The sequence below is a fragment of the Coenobita brevimanus genome, chromosome 29 (genome assembly GCF_032717465.1).
Source record: "Coenobita brevimanus isolate Jiangsu-jjx chromosome 29, ASM3271746v2, whole genome shotgun sequence".
NCBI lineage: Eukaryota > Metazoa > Arthropoda > Malacostraca > Decapoda > Coenobitidae > Coenobita > Coenobita brevimanus.
Genome location: NC_136982.1, coordinates 16818622 through 16845646, shown reverse-complemented (window position 1 = coordinate 16845646; position 27025 = coordinate 16818622).

The window sequence follows — 27025 nt, the reverse complement described above, 5'->3', positions numbered from 1 at the left end:
TAAGTGATGACGCAGCCCTGAGGGGATATTCTCCTGCATTTGGTCTGATCAGCTAGTCAGGTCAGGTGCGGGTAAGGGGATGGGTCTGTTATGATGTGGCAGGGGTAAACTAGCCCTGCTGTCGGGCCCTGCTGCGGATGTCACTGATTACATTGCGCAGTTGACCCTTGTGCGGTGTGGTGCGGTGAGGATCTGTCCATTCTCCCCTTGGGGCTAAGATGCGAATGAATGTGTTTGAATGGATGAGTAAATGGGGAGTGTGCCGTCCTGTCTCGGCTACCTCCCTTTCCTTGGGGGAAGCAGCCTAGGTATATTGATAGATAGATAGATAGATAGATATGTGTGTGTGTGTGTGTGTGTGTATATATATATATTGTTACATAGCCTATGATTTCATCATCCTTTGTGTAATTTTCACGCGCAGTATGCTGCATGTTTGATCACGAGCGTGTTCTGCCTCAGTCCCCCCCTTCTACTGTTATAGTAGAGTAAGTCGTCCTTTCTGTTGTTCAGAGCAGGATTGTCAGCTCTTTGTCCCCTATGGCTTCATTTGCGCGTCCTTCTTACAAGTTGTATCAGGCTCTGCTGGCCCCTATATAATGAGCTCAGTCTCTGCATTATTGCCATTTAGATCTACTCCTCATTTTGTTCACATCTCTGTCCTCCCCTGTACAGTTATTATTATTGTGAGTTCTCAGGAAGTCTCCAACCATCTAGCAGCTGTGTGTAATTTGAGTATAACTGTTGTTGCATTTTTTCTTGTACTGTGTGGCATAAGGTTAATTCTTAGGTCTAGTAAGGTTTTTGTAATTTATGTAAAGGTTCTTATTGTCAGCCATCATTAATAATATTTTGTACCTGTAATAATATATCTGGCATTCACTGAGTATTTTCTGGTATCTCATTTTAACAGGGTTGACTTAGCTAAATTTACTCATGCTAATTTCGTGTTAATAGAGGCTATTGCAGTTAACCATATATTTAACCTGTTTTTTGCCATTACATTATCCTTATGAGTCCTGAATGTTTTGTTGTTAGTTTGAGCATTAAACTTTAACTTGTAATTCTACCTAACTCTTTGTTTTGAACCTGGAACTTTGCGGGACAGTTTTCTCTGTTCCGTAACAATATATATATATATATATATATATATATATATATATATATATATATATATATATATATGTAAAATATATATATATATATATATATATATATATATATATATATATATATATATATATATATATTCTCTCCCCCCTTACTCTCTCTCTCTCACACACGTGACACCGGCGCTCCGTACCAATCACGGCCAGTGGCATTACCTAAATAGTATCTTTGTATGAGTCAAGCTCAGTACCAGGTTAGACTAAATGATTGTTCATTATAAAAAGGAAAAAAATAATAAGTTTCAACAAGACTTGTAACAACAGGAAATAGAACCAAGACGAAAGAATACGCTGAGTCATCTCTGAGGTTTGTTTACAACAAGACGGAGATTGTAAGTATATGCTTTGCACTTTAAATATTGCAAAATGGATACATACTTCAGTAAAACAAATTTGGAAAAGAAAAGGGATAAAGGTAAAAAGCAAAATGATGATTTCTACCAAGAACTGGTTGAAGTAGAGACCCACAATTGACTGGTTGAACGTGTAAACAAACTAGAAATGGCTTTCAAAAATGAAATTGATGAAATAAAGAAGCAGATGCACTTGCAAAAGGAAGAAATAGAAAAACTAGGAAGGGAGGCCAATAAGAAAGACACAACCATCAGTGAACTAACCGTGGAATTGAGTACACTTAGGAAGAAAATTAGTGAAATGGCAAGTACAGTAGTTAATCACGAGAGTGTTATGGAAGAGTTCAAAAATGACACAGAGACAATTAGGCAAGTTAGCAGTCTTATTGACCAGAGCAGTGATATTGAGGAGAAGATAACACAAGTAAATGAAGCTGTGCAAAGCTACAAAAATGATGTAGAAACCACGTATGCAGAAATGGTGAAAGTAAAGAAAGACTTAGAATCAAGGGTGGAGGAAAAAGGCATTAAAAAGGAGGTGAAAAGAATAATCCAAAACAATCCAAAGTTAGTCAGAGATTCAGTAGAGATAAACAAATCAATAGTAATCACTGGTATAGAAGAGGATGAAGTTAAAAACAAGATCACAAGAGACAAAAAGGAGATGGCAAATGTAATGAGCTTACTAAAAGAAGTATCAGAGGAAATCTGTAGTAAAGACATAGAGGAACACAAAAGGTTAGGGAAATACGAGAAAAGCAAGACAAGACCTCTAAAGGTGACTTTCCAGAGTGTAAACACTGTGGAAGAGATACTAAAATATGCAAAGAATCTTAAGGAAAAAGAGGAGTTCAAAAATGTATGGATAAAAAGATGTCTAACACAAGAGGAAATGGAATTACTGAAAGAGAAAAGGGAGGAAGCAAAAACAAAAAATGAGGGAAGATCAGAAGAGGACAAGAAGAAATTTTTTTTACAAAGTAATAGGATTGCAGGTACGAAAGTGGTACACAAACAGGATGGAAGAAAAAGGAGGAAGGTAGTAGAACCATGTCATGACAAGTATATAAACAAGATGATAAAGTTGATGTACTCAAATGTGGATGGAATGGTATCTAAATTACTAGAGATGAATGATTATGTCAGAGAAAATGAATCACAAGTAATATGCCTAACTGAAACAAAATTAATACCAAGGATATCAAATGACATACTAAACTTAGAGGAATACAATATATGGAGAAGAGACAGATATTTAAAAAAAGGAGGAGGAATTATAATATTAACTAAGAAAAATCTAAAAGTCAAGGAAATAAAACCAGATATACCATCACAAGTAGAACTGATTGCAGTAGAGATCGACACATCTGAAGGTAAAGTAATTGTAGCAAATTTGTACATGCCACCCAGATCAAACACATGGGAAAGAGACGAATATGAGGACCTGGCAGAGAGTACAATTCAGAGTGTAAGATCATTGCTACATAAAATGGAAGAGAAATCAGAAAGAATTATACTAACTGGGGACTTCAATACAAATATAAATTGGAATACTCTAGATATAAATAGCCAAGAAAGCTGTTGGGACCAAAAGCTCCTGGATCTCGTACAAGAGTTTTTCTTAACGCAACATGTGAGGGAAACCACCAGAAAAAGAGGACTTGATGTACCTTCAGTGCTAGGTTTAATATTTACAAGGCAAGAAAATGATATTGACAGTTTAATATATCACCCTCCACTCGGCAAAAGCGATCATGCAGTACTAAACTATAACTTCAGGATAGCATATGACATAGTAAACAGGAATGATAGTTACAAAAAGAGCCTAAACTATAAAAAGGGAAATTATCAAGACCTAAAGAAGTATTTCTTAGAAGTTGATTGGGAAAATGAGCTTAGAGGACAAGATTTAAATGCTGTATATAAAAATTTTTGTGAATTTTATGAACTAGGAGTCCAGAAGTACTGTACATCCCACAGCACAAAGAAGCAGATAAGAAAATACAGAAATGGTTCAATACAGAATGTAAAAAATCAAAAGAAAGAAGAGATTTGTTGTGGAATAGATACAGAAGACACAATAGTGAAAGGGCGTACAATAATTACAAACAGGCAAGAAACGACTATACAAGAATAAGGAGGGAAGCCCAAAAACAGTTTGAGGAGGATATAATAAATAAAAGTAGTGATCAACCAAAACTGTTTTACAGCTATATCAGAAGCAAAACTAAAGTAAAAGATATAATACAATCCATTACGGACGAGGGAATCACTTATACACAAGAGAAAGATATTTGTGAAGCACTAAATAAGAATTTCCAATTAGTTTTTACAGAAGAAAAAAAATTTGAGAGGGACTATGTGGAACACGCATGTCCACACATACTACCAGATATACAAATAGTAGAAAAAGTAATACAGGAGGAGTTAAGTAGATTAGACAGAGGAAAAGCAAGTGGTCCTGATGAAATTTCATGTTGGGTATTACGAGAATGTGCAAAGGAGTTATGTAAACCATTATTTTTAATTTTCAAGAAATCCTTGAGTCAAGGAAAACTACCAGATATTTGGAAAAAAGCAAATATTGTCCCCTTATTCAAGAAAGGAAATAGACAAAATCCACTCAACTACCGACCAGTATCACTGACCAGTGTTGTAAGCAAGGTATTAGAAAAACTTATAAGAAAAGCTTGGGTAAATCATCTAGAAGAACACAGTATGATAACAGAAAGACAGTTTGGTTTCAGAAAAGGAAAATCATGTGTTACTAATCTGTTAAGCTACTATGACAGAGTAACAAACACAATACAGGAAAGGGAAGGATGGGTGGACAGTATCTATTTAGATTTCAAGAAAGCTTTTGACACTGTACCACACCAAAGACTTTTATGGAAACTGTACCATCAAGGAGGAATTCGAGGCAAACTGTTTTGTTGGATGCAAGACTTTCTCATAAAAAGAGAAATGAGGACAGTACTAAGAGGAAACTACTCATCATGGAAAGAAGTGACTAGTGGAGTACCACAGGGTTCAGTGCTGGCACCAATCATGTTTTTAGTGTATATAAATGATATAAACAGTAACACTGGAAATAGAGAGCTATCTGAATATGTTTGCAGATGATGCAAAAATACAAAGGAGAATTACTAACACAGACTCTTGTAAAGAGCTACAAGAAGAATTAAATAAACTTCATGAATGGAGTAGTACATGGCAAATGGAATTCAATGTGGACAAGTGTCATGTAATCAAGTTTGGTAAAAGTGGAAAAAGACCTGATTGGGATTATAAGTTAGGAAATAAAACCCTATATACATCAGAAAGAGAGAAAGACCTAGGTGTGATTATCAATAACAGACTATCTCCGGCTGACCACATCAGCGAGAAGGTATGGAACATGTATACACTGCTTGCAAATATGAGAATAGCATTCACATACATAAATGAAGACATGCTAAGAAGGATAATAACATCATTCATTAGACCAACCCTGGAATATGCATCAGTAGTCTGGAGTCCTCATCTCAAAAAGCACATAGACAAGATTGAAAAAGTTCAAAGGGCCGCTACAAGATGGATACCAAGCTTAAGGGACCTAAGCTACGAAGAAAGACTAAATAAACTGAATCTACCAACACTACAGGAGAGAAGGAAAAGAGGTGACATGATAATGCTATATAAATGCATATCAGGAAAGGAGAAAATAGACATAAATGATTACTTAACATATGGAGAAGCATCAGCAAGAGGACACTGCAAAAAACTGCATAAGAAGAGAGGTGATAAAGACGTAAGGAAATTCAGTTTCCCAAACAGAGCAATTGATCAATGGAATGCACTACCGAATGAATTAGTGTGTGCCAAAACAATTCACAAATTTAAGGATATGTACGATAAATATGGTTTAAGACACGGGACAGTACGAGCTTGACTCATTCCTGTAAAGATACAATTAGGTAAGAACAATTAGGTAAGAACAGACACACACACACACACACACACACACACACACACACACACACACACACACACACACAAACACACACACACAATACTCGATGAAAGTATAGTTTCGATTCTACAGCACTACTGGTAATTAATCAGGCATAAATGATTTCCAGCCTAACTGGTATAAAAGACTTGTAGACAAGGAGAGGAAGTCTGGAATTGAATTAATCTGAATACTATTCATGACTTGACTGAGTTGTTTTTGAGATTCTGACACATGGTTTGCAGCATCGTAGTGAACAACGGAAAACACATTTTTAATGCAAAGTAGAGAAAGACCCATAATCTAAGACCACACAGAAAGTTTTTTTTTTTTTCCAATTATACTGAACTAAATAAAGTCAAATTAAAGTTAGGTGCATTTCCACATATCTGGGTACATAATGCTTATAAGTTTTGGGTTCACAGGCAAAGGGAAAAACTAAGTTAGGAGACAGCCCCAGAGTTTATCTGTGGCATACATGAATGACAGTCTTGGCTAACACCGACATAAAATAACTGGACAGAAGAACGGTGGGAGAATGCAGCCCAAACAGGTTTCATGCCACACACCTGCCGTAATGCAGGAACTACGTAAACAAAAGGCTTAGAAGAGCAGTGACCACTGAAACAACGATTGTATAGCGATAAAGATACAACAGTGCCGCGAAGAGAGAGCTTGAAAGACGTAAGCAAGAGGAGGACTGTTGAATGTGCAATCAGTGATTATGAGGAGCACTTGGACTTAAGGCTAAGGAAGAAGAGTTCCGGTCTAATTATGCTACTTTGATGGTTGCAGGAGAGACTCACTATAAAATTCAAGAAACTGTTCTGCATTAACATCTGAGCAACTAAAGGCACTGAGGGAAAGAACACATATGTTAGGAGAAATTATTATAACTAGAAGGGCATGGGAAGGAAAATCTTTTGGAAAAAAGCATCAGTAGTAGAGGACCATAACATAACCCTCTCTGTGGCTAAATAGATAGCATTTTGGGCAACGAGTGTTGTTGTTTTTCTTTAATAAAGGCTCCAATATGCTTTCAGGTGTCATTCTTGGTAACCTAATGGTGGCTTTTCAAGCTGCTCGATCTCTAACAACCTCTCTGTTCACTTCCGTATCCCTGAGGCCACATTGTATGACCTCAAACTAAGTCTCTATCAGTCTTCCTCTTTAAAATCTACCCTCAACATTCACACCTCTCACCTTCTGCACCCAGTTGTCATCCTCCATCCACTCCATATGCCTAATCCATCTGGGTCTATCTCTTTTCATTACATCACTAATACATTCAACCTCATCCCTCCTCCTATCTCTTCATTCGTAGTCGTAACCCTATCTGATTATTTTATCCGAAAAGGAGAGTATGTTTTCATCCACGTTTGTTGGTTGGTTGGTTGGTTTGTCTGTTAGGACGATTACTCAAAAAACGAAAGAGAGATTGGGTCCAAATTTCGTGGGTAGATAGCCCATGTCCCAGGGAACAATCGACTAATTTCTGGGGCCGATCCGGATCGTGTTACAGGTTCTGGTTCCGGGAAACACTTTTTACGAAACCATAATCAATGACGAGAAAACCTAACACATTATGATGGATGGTTTGAATAATACGTTGCCCTTCTCGGAGAGATGCACTTCACTGAGTGCCCCTCTAGCTATGTAATTTATAAATTGAACAAGTGGGACCTATCATTAGTGCAAAATGCTGGTAGCACGTACAGTAATTACATCATAACTGACATACTGGAAAACGAAAGTTAATTAGGACTGCGATAAATATGGTAGGTATGTATGCATGACCTGTAGTGGATGGCTTGCACAAGCATTACATTGATTGGCAGCTCTACCGTTCAACACCCGCTCAAGCCATGTTTTACTCATATGTATTAGGAAGGGTAACGTCTGTAGAAATGAGAAAAAACGTTTTCTAACAGTGATAATATGTCCTGTCCCCATTCAGTGCGTCACACACATGTATTAAAGTGGAAGACTATTGCAATGTCAAGATTTTTTTCATATGAAAATTTTAGAAGTTTCAATGTCCTGTTTTTCTAAGAGGGAGTCATCGAAGGAGCTTCGAAAATGCATGTATGTACAGTATCTGTAGCAGCGGGCTTACACCCACCTAACATGGGTTGGTAGCTCTGCTATACACTTTCCAGCTGTGCTGTACAGATCCTGAAGACAGCTGATGCACAAGACCAATGAACAACACTTTCTCAGAGTGAAGAAGCGACTCGTCGCCATCGAATACTGTGTGCAAGTGCATAGGTAAGGACCATGTCACAGTATATGAAAGGACATGATACTGCTGCCTCTTCAGTGTTCACCCCTAGGTGAGATTGAACTCAGGTCAAGGAGACATAAACGGATGTTCTACCAACCCAACCATCAGAGCCTCCAAACGAAGGAGATAGGCTAACAGTATAATAATGAGGCAAGAGCCAAATCCAAACTGCCAATTTTTGAGAGGTGAAGGGGTCCAGGGAGGGACCGCCAATGTCCATAATATTTATTTATTTGTTTTTTACCAGACTACTTACCAGGATGCATCATGCAAAAGCAAAATATCTTGAAGCCTCATGCTAGTTCCAGCAAATGCTAAAACCATGTTATCTTTAAACTGACTTATGCTTTTAAATCTATAAAAAAAAAAAGAAAAAAAAGAACGAGGGACTACTGGGACCGTGCATTACATGAACTCCCTCCAACTGGTCTATGAGTAAAGGCTGAACATTTGACTTTGCTCTGAGACCTTGACCTTCATGAATTGTCAACAAAAAGTGAATCCCTTCATCCTTCCTTAAAGCTGAACCCTCCCACAAAATTTCGTTTAAATCAGACCAAAACTTTTTAGTTGAACTGGCCATTTGACCAGCACATGTAACCATTCTCTTTGCCCTTCGATATTTCCCTGTGATCCTAATATTTCGTTGACTGGTTTCACATTTTAGATCCTTTATTCTCACCTTATCTTGTTCCCTTCCACAAAGTTTAATATAAAAAGGACAAAAAATTGTTCAGGGTAACCATGCCATGTGGCCTTGACCGTTGCCCATCGCTCTACAGAATATTGGTCAGCCATTTGCCTGACCCCGATGCTTCCATCACATTTGGTCGAAATCTGATAAAAAATGCTTTACTTATTTTGATCATACACGGAAGCAAGGGTCGAAATTTGGCTTTATCCGTTGAAACTGATATTTGGCTGCTTGATCTCAAAACTGAATCCTTCTATTCTTGCCATATCTTCAACCGTTTCACTGAATTTGGTTTCAGCTGGATAAAAACTGTTTATGTAGACCTTGCCCTTTGGCCTACTGTTCTAAAACAAAACATTGAAGCTTATCCCCGGCTGACCTTCAACATTTTCACTAAGTTATGCAAAAACAGCAGATTTTACTGGACGAACTTTAACGGTGCCCTGACACTGTTCTTAGTCTAATAGTTCCCAAAAGTGATTCATTTCGTTCTTGCATTTACCTGAACCATTTAACGAAGCATGGCTTGAAGTTGACAAACTCTTTTTAATGTGAATTTGTTATTCCGACATTTGACCTAGTCCTGTGAGATTTATCTTTGACTCATTTTTCTAAAAAACAATAGGTTTCCTCAGTGTCTATCCCTCCCCAAAGTCTTGCTGAAATTAGACTTGCAGAACTATTTTGTTTACACACACACACACACACACACACACACACACACACACACACACACACACACACACACATACACATGCATCGACCAAAATAATACACTCTCGTTCAGGTATAAAAAGTTACCTAAACATGCTCATACCTGTTAATGGCATTAACTTGCCCCGGGGCAGGCAACAAAGATATGTAGGGAATATAAATAAATTATATACATAGAGAGAGAGAGAGAGAGAGAGAGAGAGAGAGAGAGAGAGAGAGAGAGAGACACACACACACACACACACACACACACACACACACACACACACACACACACACACACACACACACACACACACACACACACACACAAACACACACACACACACACACATACAATACTCGATGAAGGAGTAGTTTTGATTCTACTACTGGTAATTAATCAGTCATAAATGATTTCCAGCTAACTGATATAAAAGACTTGCAGACAAGGAGAGCGAGTCTGGATTTGAATTAATCTGAATACTATTCATGAAATGACTGGGTTGTTTTTGAGATTCTGACACGTGGTTTGCAGCATCGCAGTGAACAACGGAAAAAACATTTGTTTATGCAAAGTGGAGAGAGAACCATAGTCTAGGACCGCACAGGAAGTTTTCCTTTCCAAATCATACTGAACTAAAAGTCAAATTCAAGATACCGGTACGTTCATTTGTACAGTACATATCTGGACACAAAGTGCTTATAAGGTTTGGGATCACAGCCAAAGGGATACGTTGACTTAGGAAACAGCTCCAGATTTGATCAGTTGCATACATGAATGACACACTGTTGGTTAACACTTGCATCAAAGAACTGGACAGAAGAAAGGTGGGGGTATGCAACCTACGCCAGTTTCATGCCACACACTTGCCGTCATGGAGAAGGTATGCAAGCAAAAGGCTCATAAGAGCAGTAACCACTGAAACAATCGACATAAAGCGATAAAGATGCAACAATGCGGCGAAAAGAGCTTGAAAGACGTAAGCAAGAGGAGGACTCTTGCATGTGGAAGCAGTGGTAATGAGGAGCACTTGGGCTATAGGCTTGGAAAGGAGAGTTTCAGTCGAATTATGCTACTTTGATGGTCACAGGAGAGAATATAAAATGCAGGAGACTATTCTGCATGAACTTCTCGGCAACTAAAGGCACTGAGCGTGAGAACACATATATTAGGATAAAATACTATAATTATGAGTGCATAATTATGAGTGCATTAGTACCAGAGGACCACAGGCTAAACAGGTCAGTGGCTCATCTTGCCTTGAATCCAACCACAAAGTTTGGAATAAAAAGGAAATATTTGTTCAGGATGACCATGGAATGTGACATTGACCACTGACCCATCGTTCTACGGAATATTGGTAAACCATTTACATGAACCAAATGCTTCCATCACTTTTGGTCCAAATCTGATGAACAATGCTATACTTATTTTGCTCATACACGGAAGCAAGGATCGAAAATTCCCCTTACCCACTGACCTTGACTTTTGGCTGATTGATCTCAAAACTGAATCATTTTGTTTTTGCCATAACTTCAACCATTTCAAAAAATTTGGTTAAAATTGGGTAAAAACTGTTTATGTAGATCTTGCTTTTTTGTCTACTGTAAAAAAGAAAAGAAAATAACCTTTAAGTTGACTCCTTGGTTGACCTTCAACATTTTCACTAAGTTATGCAAATATCGGATCAAAACATTATTTTGTTAACGGTAAATCATACAAGATGAATCTTAACCTTGTCCAGTAACCTGGATCTTAGTTAAATAGTTCTCAAAATTGACTCATTTCAATCTTGCATTTACATGAATTATTTAACAAAGCTTGGGCTGATTTTGACAAACTCTTTAAGGTGACTGTTATTTCGACCTTTGATTTATTCCTGTTTCTTTTACCTTTGATTTATTGTTCTAAAAAACAATAGGATTCCTCAGTGGCTAACCCTCAGTCCTTCCCCCAAGTCTTGCTGAAATTGGACTCGTTCCCATTTCGTTCCCGTTTTTAAAGGCTCCAACATGCTTGCATGTGTCGGTCTTGGTCACCTAATGGCGACTCTCCACGCTGCACGATCCATTGCAGCCTCCCTGTTCAGTCCCTTAACCCTTAGGTCACACTTAATGACCTCGTCCCATGTCTTTCTCGGTCTACCCCTCATAACCCCGCCCCCATTATTAACACTTCTCACCTTCCTCACCCAATTATCATCCCCCATCCTCTCCACATGTCCAAACCATCTCAATCTACCTCTCCTCATCACAACACCAATACACTCCAGTCCCATCCTACCTCTCAACTCTTCCATCGTTAACCAAGCCCCTCCAGGCCTTGGACGCAGGGACGCACTGCACATCCACCTAATCATTGTCATTTCTGTACGTCGGAGCCGGCGAATATCTTCCTCCTTCACTGCCCAGGTCTCACTACCATACAGCATTACACTCCTAACACATGCTGCATACAAAGACCCCTTAGCACATAGGGAGAGTCCTCTCGATGTCAGGAGAGGCAAGAGCTCCCTGAACTTCTTCCAACCACTTCTCACCCTAGCCACAGAGCTAGCTCCAGCCCCACCTCCAGCACACAACATGTCTCCCAAATAACAAAACTCTTCCAAACACTCAAGAGATTCACCAGCAAGTTCAATCCTTTCACGTCTGACAATCTCCACCTGCTCACCCCGACACGCCGCACACATAAAATCAGCATTATCTCGCAGTCTACCTATGATACCACTACATCTCTTATGCACCCATTTATCAAAAAACACTGCACAAGATGGAATTACTTCCCACGCCCTTGTGGCAAACTGCAGATGGCCACTCTCCCTCATCTTTGGCAGTACCACCACCAATCTTAGATATCATCACTTTTGTTTTATCTGCATTTACCCTTAAGCCCTTGTGCCCCATACCATCTCTCCACTTCCTAAACCTTTCCTCCGCCTCCCTTTCGTTCTCTGCAATCAACACCAAATCATCAGCATACAACAACTCCCACGGGAGTCCGTTTCTAAAGTCACGTGAAAGGGCTTCAAGTACCATGATAAACAACATGGGACTCAAGACTGACCCCTGATGCACACCAACATTCACGGAAAACTCATCACTCAAATCTCCATTCACTCTTACCTGGGTGTAGGCACCCACATACATAGCCATAACCACCCTAACCAGAAACTCCTCCAAGCCAAGGTTTCTCATCGCCCACTTCACCACCTCTCTAGGGACTCTGTCAAAGGCCTTTTCCAAATCAACAAAAACAAAATAAAGATCCCTTCTCCTACCAATATATTTTTCCTGAAGCTGTCTAACAAAGAATATAGCATCAGCGGTCCCCCTACCTGGCATAAACCCAAACTGCATCTCATCAATATTCACTCTTTCTCTAATCATACCTTCTAAAACTCTCTCCATTACCTTCATTATCTGATCTAAAAGCTTTATACCTCTAGAGCAAATTTGTTAACACACACACACACACACACACACACACACACTGGTGCAGTGGTAACCCTCTCTCTTGCCAACTGGTGGACGGGAGTTCGCGCCTCGCTCAGGTTGCGAAAAGTTTCACTGACGAAGTGGGTGGTTACTGTCCCCCTTGAGCAAGGGGACGGGTGTGTGCGTGTGTGAAGGTCACAGCCTTGCCCTTAGATCGGACTATATGAGCACTCAGCTCCCTTCCGGGAGGGTAAAAGCTGACCATCACGACCATCAAGTGATCCTGACCGACACGGTGAATTACACGCACACGCACACGCACGCACGCACGCACGCACGCACGCACACACATCGACCAAATTAATACCAGCTCTTGCTCGGGTATAAAAAGTTACCTGAATATGCTCAAAACCGTTAATGGGATTAACTTGCCCCAGAGCAGGCAACAAAGGTATGTGATGAATATAAGGAAGTATAATATATATATATATATATATATATATATATATATATATATATATATATATATATATATATATATGAGCCTCTGTGGTACAGTGGTAGAGTGTGCGTTTCGTACATGGGTGAGCCAGGGTTCGCGCCCCGCAAGGGTAATAAACCTTGGGAGTGTTCACCCGGCCACGTTCTGCATTGGCGGAAACAAGGGGTGCTGTGGTTGAACCAGTGTCGCTTACTATAAGTATGCTTGCACCCAGTCGGCTTGCACGGGCCGATTACACTTGGTTCACAGACAACACACACATCCAAAGCCACTCCAACACTTCAATTACACTTACAAGCACTTCTCACCCTACATACAATTCACTGGACTGCCTAAATCCACTTGGTAGAGATACATTGGCTGTATCGTCCCGACTACGATCGGGATAGGTCGGTCCTGCAGTGGATACTCAAACGGCTGATGATGATGATGATTATATATATATATATATATATGAGCCTCTGTGGTATAGTGGTAAAGTGTGTGCCTGCGTACACTGAAGAACGAGGGTTCGCGCCCTGCCAGGGTAATAAACTTTGGGAGCGTTCTTCATGCCACGTACCTCACTGGCGGACACAAGGGGTGCTGTGGTTGAACCAGTGTCACATACCGTAAAGTATGTTTGCACCCAGTCAGCTTGCGCGGGCCGATTACACTTGGATCACAGACTGCACACGCATCCAAAGCCACTCCAACACAACAATTACACTTCTAAGCACTTCTCACTCTACTGTACATACAGTCTCTACCAGACAGCCTAAGCCACTTAGTAGAGATACATTGGCTGTATCGTCCTCACTTCGGTCGGGATAGGCCGGTCCTGCAGTGGACACCCAAACGGCTGATGAGATGATATGTATATATATATATATATATATATATATATATATATATATATATATATATATATATATATATATATATATATATATATATATATATATATATGGAACATTACTAGTGAAGATGGGAGAAAAAGTGAGCGGATGGAGAGAACACTTTAAGGAATTGTTGAACATAGAGAATGAAAATAATCCAAGCATAAATGCCTGGGGAATGGCTGGGAGGAGGTGCGATGTGAATAGAGAGAAATAAATCAGTAGTATGGAAGTTGCGGAAGCAATGAAGAAAATCAAGATGGAGAAAGTCCCAGGAATTGATGGAGTGTGTGGTGAAATGCTAAAGCATGGGGGACAGATAGTAGTAGAATGGATGTGGGAAATGTGCAGATTGGCCTGGGAGGAAGGTAGAATCTCGGAGGATTGGAAATCAGGTATAATTCCCCTGTATAGAAGAAAAAGGGAAAATGAAGTGTGTGATAATGATAGGGGCTTTTATCTTTCTTAGTGTAATAAGAAAAGTATATGGTGGGATACTTATTGACAGAGTTAGGGAAATAACAGAGGAATTAGTTGGAGAAGAAGGGGGAGGTTTTAGGAAGGAAAGAGGTTGTCTAAATCAGATATTCATTCTTATATCCTTAGTGGAAAAGATTCTAAAGAAGGGAAAGAAGTTGCATGCGGCCTTTCATGGATTTGTAGAAAACGTATGACATGGTGGATAGACAAGGATTGTGGAAAGTATTAAGAATATATGGAGTAGATAAGATGTTGAATGCCGTGAAGAGTATGTATGATGGTGCTAAGGCTGCAGTGCGTGTGGATACTGAACCGAGTGAATTCTTCTGTTTGATGGTTGGATTGAAACAGGGATGTGTCAAGTCTCCATGGTTGTTCAATCTGTACATGGATGGAGTTATAAAAGAGATACAAGGTAGGGGAATGGATGTTGGAGCAGTCTTGATGAGAGAGGGCAGTGTTTGGAAACTCCATGTACCGTTGTTTGCAGATGATACTGTGTTAAGTGAAGACGAAGGGGAGATGCAAAGCTTGGTGGATGAGTTTGGAAGGGTGTCTAAGAAATGGAATCTAAAGGTGACTGTAGGGAAAAGTTAAGTAATGGTCTTCTAGAGAAATGAAGTCAGTGAATGTACAGTGAGGCTAGATGAGGAGGAAATACAGTATGTGGGTGCATTAAAGTACTTGGGTATTGTGATAGGTATGGATGAAAGCTTAGTGGGTGAAGTGCTTGAAAGGGTACAACAAAGAAGAATGGTTGCTTGTTCCTTGGAAGCAGTGATAAGAAACAGAAAAGTCAGTATGGTGGTGAAAAAGTTACTGCATGACAGTACTGTGATACCAACTCTAACGTATGGAAGTGAAGCTTGGACCCTGCTGGAGGGACAAAAGTCAAGAGTGAGAGCAATGGAAATAAATAATTTGATAGGAGCGTGTGGAGTCACATGGAGAGACAGACTGCGAAATGAGGAAGTGAAGGAGCGTTGTGGTGTGGATGTAGATGTGACAGGAGTCGTTAGGAGCAACACACTGAGGTGGTTTTGCCATGTGAAGAGGATGGAGAGTGAGAGAGTGATGAGGAGAGTGTATGTGATTGAGGGGAGGAGAGGGAGGGGGAGGCCAAGGATGAGGTGGAGGGATGGAATGGAGACCTATATGAGAGATGGGGGTGTGAGCTGGGAGAAGAGCAGTAAAATGGCGAGGGACTGGGCGACATGGAGGCGCTTTGTCTGTGACCACCCCTTACGGCATTAAGGAGTCTGTATATATATATATATATATATATATATATATATATATATAGATAGATAGATAGATAGAGAGAGAGAGAGAGAGAGAGAGAGAGAGAGAGAGAGAGAGAGAGAGAGAGAGAGAGATGTGGTAGGTGGGGGAACTCACCATCCACTCACTTGATGTAGTGCTGCTTTGGTTGCCTGCCCTTTCCTTTCTTCCATCCTTCCTCTTCTGTCCTTCTTTGTTCATTCTTTCCTCTTTCTTCTGCCTACGGGTGACTTTATACTCCCTCTTCTGTCTTTCCTTCATTCTTATCTCTTCCTTCTGCCGATGGGTGGCTACACTGAGTGACAAACAAAATGGTTTCCTGTACACTAAGGAACCATTTACTATGCTGGGTGGTAACTACATCCCACAGAGTTGCTGGGCGAGGCACTGTTCCGGGAGGGTCCTAAGTGTACTGCCCTCCGACTATCGGCTCAGAGTCGCGAAGCTCATAGGTCCCTACCCGGGGGTTCCCTACTTTATTAACGTTTGAATATTCCCAGTTCTGTCCAATACTGTCAACACTGGGCTCCAGTGGGTTATAGATACTGATAGATTTGCCGGGCATTAACCCATTGGATCCCAGAGTTGCTGGGCAAGGCACTGTTCCGGAAGGGTCCTAAGCGTACTGCCCTTCGCCTATCGGCTCATTGTCGCGAAGCTCGTAGGTCCCTACCAGGGGGTTCCCTACATCATTAAGGTTTGAAAATTCTCAGTTCTGTCCAATACTGTGGACACTGGGCTCCAATGGGATATAACCAAATTATGGCACCCGGTGGTTTAGTGGGTAATATAAGGTGCTCCAATAGGATTGAGGCCGTGTAGGTTGATATCCAAGGAGTGGTTGGGGTTGAGCCAACTGATGGTAAGAGTGTAGGTGAATTGAGACTGTTTCTGTTAATGGGAAATTATTGGTATTCCCAAATCTCCATTAATTAATAAACTGGGATGATAACCCATTTCCTATCCAGCCAGTAAAATGTCTTGAGCATATTGCATGGAAACTCGTAGCCTTCCATCCTCCATTCCGTTTACATCTATTTTCCCAGAGCTTTCGTCGTTTTGGTTCCCTAGCTGAGGGAAATTTCGCCCAGCCTCTAACTTCAGCCATAGAAGTATACTGATTAGTATTAGCAGTCTGTGCCAACAATAAATATTTCAATTCAATTCAGTGTCTGAGGATCACTGTGTTTATTTTGACGGTCCGAGACTCCCTAGAATGATAAATCGTGCGCCTGGCAGCATGGCGGGCATCTGCATGAAGATGCCAGAGATTCCTCATTTCACATCTTGGCCATTATACAGTATATCGGTATTCACAGACAGTGACATGCGTTTATATTACCATTTACAATCTTACCATAGTTTCTGGGTGCATAATAAGTCACTTAAGTAACCATTGGCTGTTACAGAATGTGTGAACGCGACCTAAATTGGTATTTCTTAAATCTCCTTACAAATTTTGCAGTACTCACACAAGGATGACCTGCTTTTATTAATATTAGATAGTACATCTTTATATATACATAGAATAATGAAAACTACTTTTAAGTATAGTTTAAGCTAAGGAACAAGAAAAATACAAATCCGTAACTGATTACTCCCTACCACCCCTTGTCCCCATTTTCTGGGGACACTGTGGACACCTGTCGGGCTAGACCATGAACTAGAATTCGTGATGACTATGTAATTTTGTTTAACTTATATATATATATATATATATATATATATATATATATATATATATATATATATATATATATATATATATATATATAAAATTACATCGAATAACAATTTCTTAAGTTTTTATAATTGGATTTTTATCATAAAGAAGTTTTATGATAACTGGGCAAAGTAATAGGAAACATATAGCACATACCGTAACTTTTGTTTACCTGAAAGTATGGAACAACGTCATAAGACAAACAGTAAACATACACCACCTTTTAAATCTAAGCCAGAGAATGGTGATTTAACTATATATGAAACGCATAACATATATAAGGTTCTGGTCATTTCAGTATAGTAAAACAACAATTTTACTTCAAAGTCCCGTACCGTATGTAAAATCTTGGCCGCCCGGCCATTAGCCATAGAAATAAAGAAAATTTGTATTAGGTGTGCTACGGGTCACAAAGGTATCGGTGCACAATATGCGTGAAACATTTTGGACCACAGAACGAAGGTCAGTGAATATTAGTGTCCGACGTACCACACGCTGGTAGGCCTACCGCCGGGAGGTGCCATTTATCGCCAACTAAGTGTCCTCTTGCAAACATTTAGCAAATGGTATGTTTACATAAACACTGTTCATACAAAATGTGCTGTTGGTAGTGTAAGCAGTTGTTCGAATGTTTTCGGTAGACACTGGACCCCTGAGGACAGATACTTGTGTGACCCACAGTAAGTAACATTTTGATCATTAGCCAATTCAAACCAGACCAGCAGACAGTGAGTGCATTGTGGAAAAATACACCTGCTTTCATTGCCGAGAGTGGATTTACCACACTAGTAGTCAAAGACTGAACCCCATAGATCCTGATTACAACCGCTTTCCATGAAATAGAGAATAAATGTCTAAGTTTAGTGTATGCTAGCCACATATGTAGGTACTGCAGTGGCTCACATTACACACACACAAAAATGTTATGTTTCTTTAGATTTTAAGACAGTCTTCAGTCAAGTATATCTTATGTACTTTGAAAAGTTAAGCAATGAGGGTTCTGCGGTTAAAGAGAGCGACGCTTTGCATCACTTAAGCCATGCTAAATATTCGTTCTGAGACGACGCTCGCATCTGGGCATCAGATAGCTTAAACACGATCGACCATACATACATATCATCAAAAGACGTTCACACCCATTTATCGTCTTTCCTTTGTGTATACGGTATTATTTATCTATCTATCCATGTATTTATGTACACACACACACACACACACACACACACACACACACACACACACACACACACACACACACACATACACACACACACACACACATACACACACACACACACACGTACCAAATTGCAAACCCTGTATGTATAGCGTAGTAATGAGGAAGCTTGGGCAAGATCTATATGTACCGTAACTTTTTTCCATCAAGTTAAGTATTGTTTCACTGTTTATGCTGAGCTTCAATAAAGTGGCCAAATGTCGTTCATCCCACGTCTTAGAGTCACTGTCCTGTTATTTCTACCACCTGCTGTCTTCTTCCTTATTATATGCAGCAAGTAACTTCTTATTTAGACTCCAGTGAGAATATTGACTACTACGACCAGATACAGAATACAGTAACAAATAAGTGCGGGCATTTCGCGCTTATTTCGCCAGGAAGTGTACACTATTTATGTACAGCCCCGTTCACAAATTCGTGAGACACCTGCTAAGGCGAACGCTCAGCCCTTACCACTCTTACTTGACGGCGGGTCGCTACCCAAACCACCGCACCAACTCAAACACAGCGACTCGGGGAACAGAACACCGAGTCTCGAATATTGATTCAGCACCGTGACTTGGGGAGGATATTAATATAATTTCCGGTCTCCGGTACTACAGATTGATAGTAGTAATAGTGCAATTGTGAGCATACTACACGTGATGCATAAATTCTATAAATAAACAAATTATTTTGAAGGCAATATTTTCACTGCTTCCGAACCAGAGATTTTATGATGGTGTCAATATTAGGGTCACCCCTTCCCTCAGCTGGAGATAGTGAAGATTTGTTCTCCGTTACATTAGATGACAAAAGGTAATGGAAAGAATGCATGTTTATTAACTCTACCCTAAAATAAAGTTGGTAAACGTAGCTATACTTTAGAAAACTGTGAGGACCCGGAGAGAGAGAGAGAGAGAGAGAGAGAGAGAGAGAGAGACAGACAGACAGACACAGACAGACAGACAGATCGGACGTATTCAGTATTAAACGTTCCTGTTAGATGTATTCCTCCATAGTCTCTTTTTGTCTTCCATTTGACGAAGAATAGGATACTGTATCGGTGCATTATATATCAGCCCGAGGTGGTATGACTCAACGATAGTTGTTTAGTTTTACAAACTCTGCACGGTAATATCCAGACGAGATATAACTTGCTGAGTACAGGTTGCTATGGCAACCATCCAGCGATTCCAGTGAAACTACGGATATTCCGTGGGATGAGTGATTTTAAGTTTATATTGGTTACATAATTATATTACCAAATACTTAAGGACTCCATCCCCATCAACGACAACCGGAAGCAGTATAAGTGGAAGGATTGACTAATGACAGCGTTTTATCAGGAATGGAATGAAACGACAGTATGAGTACCAAGCATAATGAAATAGGTAGTATGATCAATGATATCGTCATTATGTTATTATTGCCTGAATAATTCAAGGGTCCTTTCAACAATCAAAATGGTCAGTGACATGATCAACTTCGTCTCTTCCTTGTAAAACATAATTTGATTAAACTATCCTTGACCACGTAAGATTATACGATAAATTTAGCCATCCCTTAATAAACTTTACCTTGTATCCCTGTGTGGGTTTTAGCCTAATACGAATGTCTGGTTATTGATTCAGATGAGTTAATGTAATATTACACGACTCTTAGGCAGATGCGAGAAAGATTAGTAATTATAAGAGTTTAACCGTTTACTGCGTTGCCATTATGTATTCTCGGTTCTCGCCTTCCGTCATAGATATATACTGGGCATTAGTTTGACCACACTGGTGAATGACTATTTCCACCCATTACATAATACAACTGAACAATGATAAATTTTTGTAACCATTACAAATCACATCCCTATCACTTAGTACCTAGTCCAGCCACCCCTGTTATCTATCACTGCGTTCAGTCTGTTTGGCATAGACGTGACCAGATCCCTAATAAACTGTGGCCTACGTTTGAGGCTTTCCCACTGGGCGTTGACGTGGTTTAGTAGTTACTGCCTCATTCTCTCCTCTCCTGGTTCCCAGGTGTTCACCGTCTCAGCCCAGACATGTTCGATAACACTGAGGTTCGCTCCCTTATTATGCCAGTCAAGAAGTTGAAGGTTGTCCTGCTCGTTCACCCATCGCTGAACAGCGTGAGCAGTGTGCATGGAGCTCCTGCCGTGCATGAATATTATCGGCCCATCAGGGAACGGAAACCTTCTTTCTCGCTGAGATGGTAGAAATTTCTCCTTTGATAACTGGATGTATTTCTGTGCTGTAAAGCGACCCTCGATGTAAAAGACGTCACCCAGTCCATGCATAGTCACATCGGCCCAGACGTTGCACGTAACGTGTCCCGACCGTGTCACCTCGCATATGTTGGGCTGATCATAGCTGTGTGAGGAGTAAATGTATGGCGTTACTAAGGTATCCACGATTTACACAACCCTAAGTTGTATTATATATATATATATATATATATATATATATATATATATATATATATATATATATGTGTGTGTGTGTGTGTGTGTGTGTGTGTGACGGGACTCTGTGTATAGGCTTCACAGCCTGCTTTCAAGGCCCAGTAGTCCTCCTACGTACCGTACACCTCTACATGTCACCACTTCGGCGCTAACACCCACCGTCCATACTGAATACATGCTAGGGCTGTCTCATACAGGACTGGTGTATTGGTATTAGCGGGGGTATTTTTACGACATGTCGGCGGGTCTTCTGGCAGATCGGTAAAGTCTGATATTTATGAAATTCAAATCCTTAAACTGTTCCCTGCCCCAACGGGATTTGAACCCAGGTCCGTCAGGACTGGAGGCCAACTCTCTACCTATTGAACCACCGCCTCCCCCACACGCATATATATATATATATATATATATATATATATATATATATATATATATATATATATATATATATGCGTGTGTGCATGTGTGTGTGTGAGTGTGTGTGTGTGTGTGTGTGTGTCCGACCGAGGTGATGCTAGCTTTTGCTGCCACGTGTCATCAAATGCTTCACCATCCCAACATGAACCGGAGAGACGAGAGGCTGCTGCTCAGAGGTCGCATTATCACCCTCCTTGATAATGAGTTATCTCTGAGAGCAATTGCACGTGAGGTTGGCCAGACTACTAATACAGTCATGAAGTGGATTAGTCGATGGGAGAAGAGTGGAGACTTGAATGACCTGCCTAAGTAGTATTTCGTATATTCGTAAATATTTTGTAACCCTTGTACAGTTTTGCATTATGGATGGGGACTGCTAATGTAAATTAAACTGCAGATACCCTAGGTCTCAACAATTCTGGCGGCAACTTATGTTTAGTGAAACAACTGAAACGGCGAGATAGGTAGTTTATCTAGAACCATCATTATCCCTTTTAACTGGAATTCATACTGAAAATACTAAAACGCTTGACCTTCATCATATACCTTTTATTCATAACGGTTTAAGGTGTTAATTTACGATGTCAGCACCGAGACTACCGAGTTACTTTGACGTCTTAAAAATATTTCTTTTGTTTATGTAATTTTTTTATTATTTAATTTATTTTTGGTAGGGAGACTGGGGGCTCCTCGAAAAACAATGGAGGCGGAAGACGCTGCAATCATAAGTGCTCCAGAGGCAAACCCCCTTACAAATGGGGTGGCTATAAGAGAAGCCTCAGCTTGGGAGTCTCCGCACTGAATGTCAGGTGAAGGTTGCATAACGGAGGGATACACCATCGTGTGCCTACTACGAAGGAACGTCTGACACAACAGCACAAGGAAGGGAGGTTAGCCTTCGTTCAACTCCATTCAGAGCAAGACCTAGAATTTTGGTCTAGAGTTGAGTTTGCGGATGAGAAGTGGTTCTCCTCCACGACTTATGGCAGGGTTCACTGTTGGAGGAGAGACAACACCCGATATAAACTGTATTGACTTACTGTATTTAATCTAAGGGGGAAGGGAACCTTGGTTTCCAATACGAAATATACATGAATATTCATACATTTTGTATACACACACACACACACACACACACACACACACACACACACACATATCTACAGTATATATATATATATATATATACCTAGGCTGCTTCCCCCAAGGAAAGGGAGGTAGCCGAGACAGGACGACACACTCCCCATTTACTCATCCATTCAAACACATTCATTCGCATCTTAGCCCCAAGGGGAGAACGGACAGATCCTCACCGCACCACACCGCACAAGGGTCAACTGCGCAATGCAATCAGTGACATCCGCAACAGGGCCCGACAGCAGAGCTGGTTTACCCCTGCTACATCATAACAGACTCATCTGTCTAAGAGTATCTATCTGTCTATCTCTCTCTCTCTGTAATAATATATATTATAACTTAGGGTTGTGTAAATCGTGGATACCTTATTAACGCCATACATTTACTCCTCACACAGCTATGATCAGCCCAACATATGCGAGGTGACACGGTCGGGACACGTTACGTGCAACGTCTGGGGCGATGTGACTATGCATGGACTGGGTGACGTCTTTTACATCGAGGGTCGCTTTACAGCACAGAAATACATCCAGTTATCAGAGGAGAAATTTTTACCATCTCAGCGAGAAAGGAGGTTTCCGTTCCCTGATGGGCCGATAATATTCATGCACGGCAGGAGCCCCATGCACACTGCTCACGCTGTTCAGCGATGGGTGAACGAGCAGGACAACCTTCAACTTCTTGACTGGCCTAATAAGGGAGCGAACCTCAGTGTTATCGAACATGTCTGGGCTGAGACGGTGAACACCTGGGAACCAGGAGAGGAGAGAATGAGGCAGCAACTACTAAACCACGTCAACGCCCAGTGGGAAAGCCTCAAACGTAGGCCACAGTTTATTAGGGATCTGGTCACGTCTATGCCAAACAGACTGAACGCACTGATTGATAACAGGGGCGGCTGGACTAGGTACTAAGTGATAGGGATGTGATTTGTAATAGTTACAAAAATTTATCATTGTTCAGTTGTATTATGTATTATGCATACAATGTATAAATACCTAATAGAACTAGTATATTAAGTTCCCAGTTGTTCATGGTTTTGTTTCGTGTATCCTTTCCCGATAACCATGTTAAATACTCTCACACTGTCATAATTCAGTATGTTATATTAAAACATTAATAAGGTAGTTACTGATATATGAATACTGTGCATCCATATCTCAATGTATGCATGGTAATACAAAGCATTAGTGGAGAATGTTAAGCCAATGAAGAGCTCCTTGCTTGCACACGGGCAAGTGAATAACTATAACTCAGTCTAGATAGCATACTGTTATAAAAAACAAAGATGGAAACCATAGCCAGAGGATACAAAAAATGTGTGTGACATGTTTTGGGAGATTGGGTAGGTCCTAATGGCAGTTGGTGTGATTAGAGAAAAATCTGTCATTGGGTTTAGGTCACCGTAACTACTGTAGTAGGTTACGGCTCCACAGCTCGTGGGGGGCACGGTAGCTCAGTGGTAGTGCATCGAGCTCGGAGCCGGGGGGTCGTGAGTTCGAGCCGCGCTCGGGTCTACCGTGCCGGGAGGGGTAGCGCTCTCCTGTAACCTAGCGGGGCTATATTGTCCTATGGTCAGACTCAAATATGAAGTCCGTTTGGGTGGGGCCCGCGCGGGGATTTCCCTCTCTACAGTTCTGCCAAACCTCCTCTCTCTCTCTCTCTCTCTCTCTCTCTCTCTCTCAGTTGACTGAGAAAGTTTTTATATATTTATAAGTTGTGTTTTCTTCTATATTGTTTCGACCTTTTTTCCACACCACCACTGAGGTAAAAGTCTTGGCGCGTTTTTTTTGTAGAGGTTTCCCCAGTAGGCATAAGTCCTCTCTCTGATCTTTCTTCTAGAAAATACTTGTTCACATTGTAAATAAGTTCTTTCTCCCGACTGTGGAGCACACGAGAGTGAGTCGGAGTAGCTGCCATCGTGGGTGGGAATCAGGGAGGAAGTGACAGTTCACCTGTAGTCTGAGGTGGGTGTCCTTGACCTCTGGCAACGTTGGAAAGCGACGTTGTCACGTGGTGTGGAATTTATACAAATCATTGCTATTATCCTAAAAAGCGACAAATTCATAGCACTATATAGCCTTATTTAATATATTTAATAAGTACAGAATATTTAATATACAATTTCAAATAGTAAATAGCTGACATATGACAGAGGGAGAGATAGGTACTGGGGTTGATGCGGCAGAGCTGTAGAGAGGGAAATCCCCTCTCGGGCCCCACCCAAACGGACTTCATATTTGAGTCTGACCATAGTTGCCTAGCTCGGGAAATTCATTTCTCCATTTCCACAGCTCGTGAATGGGAGCTCCCATTCCGCCGCTTTTAGCAAACTTTTTCTGCGGTTGGGGTAGCACACATTATACCTATTCCGTCATCATCATCATCCGGACCTTTCCCACCCAGTGGCAGGGTGAGGAGTAGCAACGTCCAGACAGCCCATATATGTCCAATTTAAATGGGCCACGCCTCCATTCACTCATCATTCAATCCCCCAGACTCCTGGCTCATTCCATCATTGTTAAATGATTTTGGAGGCCTAGTGCCCCAGATGAATTTCCATATCTCTTTGGTGCGTGAACCTCGGTAAATGTCTGCCCATATTCCAATTACCCAATGTCATTTACTGGTTTTGGTTAGTCACCTATGCAATAATGGGTGGAAATAGTCATTCACCAGTGTGGTCAAACTAATGCCCAGTATATATCTATGACGGAAGGCAAGAACCGAGAATACATAATGGCAACGCGGTAAACGGTTAAACTCTTATAATTACTAATCTTTCTCGCATCTGCCTAAGAGTCGTGTAATATTACATTAACTCATCTGAATCAATAACCAGGCATTCGTATTAGGCTAAAACCCACACCGGGATACAAGGTAAAGTTTAGTAAGGGATGGCGAAATTTATCGTCGAATCTTATGTGGTCAAGGTTAGTATAATCATATTATGTTTTACAAGGAAGAGACGAGTTGATCATGTCACTGACCATTTTGGTTGTTGAAGGGACCCTTGAAGTATGTAGTTGTAGAGAATAAAGAAATTGGATAGAAAACATAATGAGAGAGAGAGAGAGACAGAGACAGAGAGAGAGAGAGAGAGAGAGAGAGACCCTAGTTCAAGCTTGCCCAGGAGGCTACGCATGCGTAGACCTGGGCAGGGTTGAACTAAGATCCATATAGAACAGGTCAGCCAGACAGCCCACCAATTCTCCTCTTCTGCGCACGTGACGTCAGCTCGCCCACTCCAGCTCCCTCTCCCCGCCACCACACTGATATCTTCTCCATATATCCACTATCACTAACTTTATTTTTGCTTTTTTTTCAGTGTTTTACTTAAATTTACAACAAACAGCAGATAGTACACATTAGCAATATAATTTTTACACACTGTACACATCAGACTAATGTCAGTACTGAATAATAGAGGTAAATATATTAAGTTGCTATATTTGTTTGCTTTATTTGCACTTGATTTACACACACTATTGTACTACCATATAACAGTGCAGAAATATAATTACACTATAATTTCTCAACTCTATCACTTCTTCCGCCAGTGACTCCTGATGTGTTGGTAACTGAAATAACAACAAACAAGTAAACCATCACAGCATTCACAATATCAACACAATCTTAACACACCAGTACAGACCTTCCCACTCCCACACAACCTTCCCCACACAAACACAACCTTCATCACACTAAGACAACCTTCATCACACCAACACAACCTTCATCACACTAACACAACCTTCATCACACTAACACAACCTTCATCACACCAACACAACCTTCACCACACCAACACAACCTTCACCACACCAACACAACCTTCATCACACTAACACAACATCACACTAACACAACCTTCACCACACCAATACAACCTTCACCATACCAACACAACATTATCACACCAGTACAGACCTTATACCACTTGTACAATCATCAGTAAAATAACATGTGAGCCACCAGAACAATCATATCGCACTCACCATTTGGCAACAGAAGAGATGGCACTGTATCTTTTTCCAGTGCTTTCATGTGCACAGGCCTTCCAGTTCCCAGCAGTCGTGACTTTATATCGCCCATATAGTCGTCTGGTCTGAAGTGCACAGAGTAAATCCTTGCATTTTTGAGGTTGTTTGGGTCGGCATGGCGACAGGTTCTGATCCACAGGTCACTGTATAGTTTTTCTCTCGGAAACGAGAAGTATCTTACAGATGATCCTTTTGTCTTTGTGAGGGTGTTACAGCACCCATCACTGAACAGTTACTTGGCATTGCT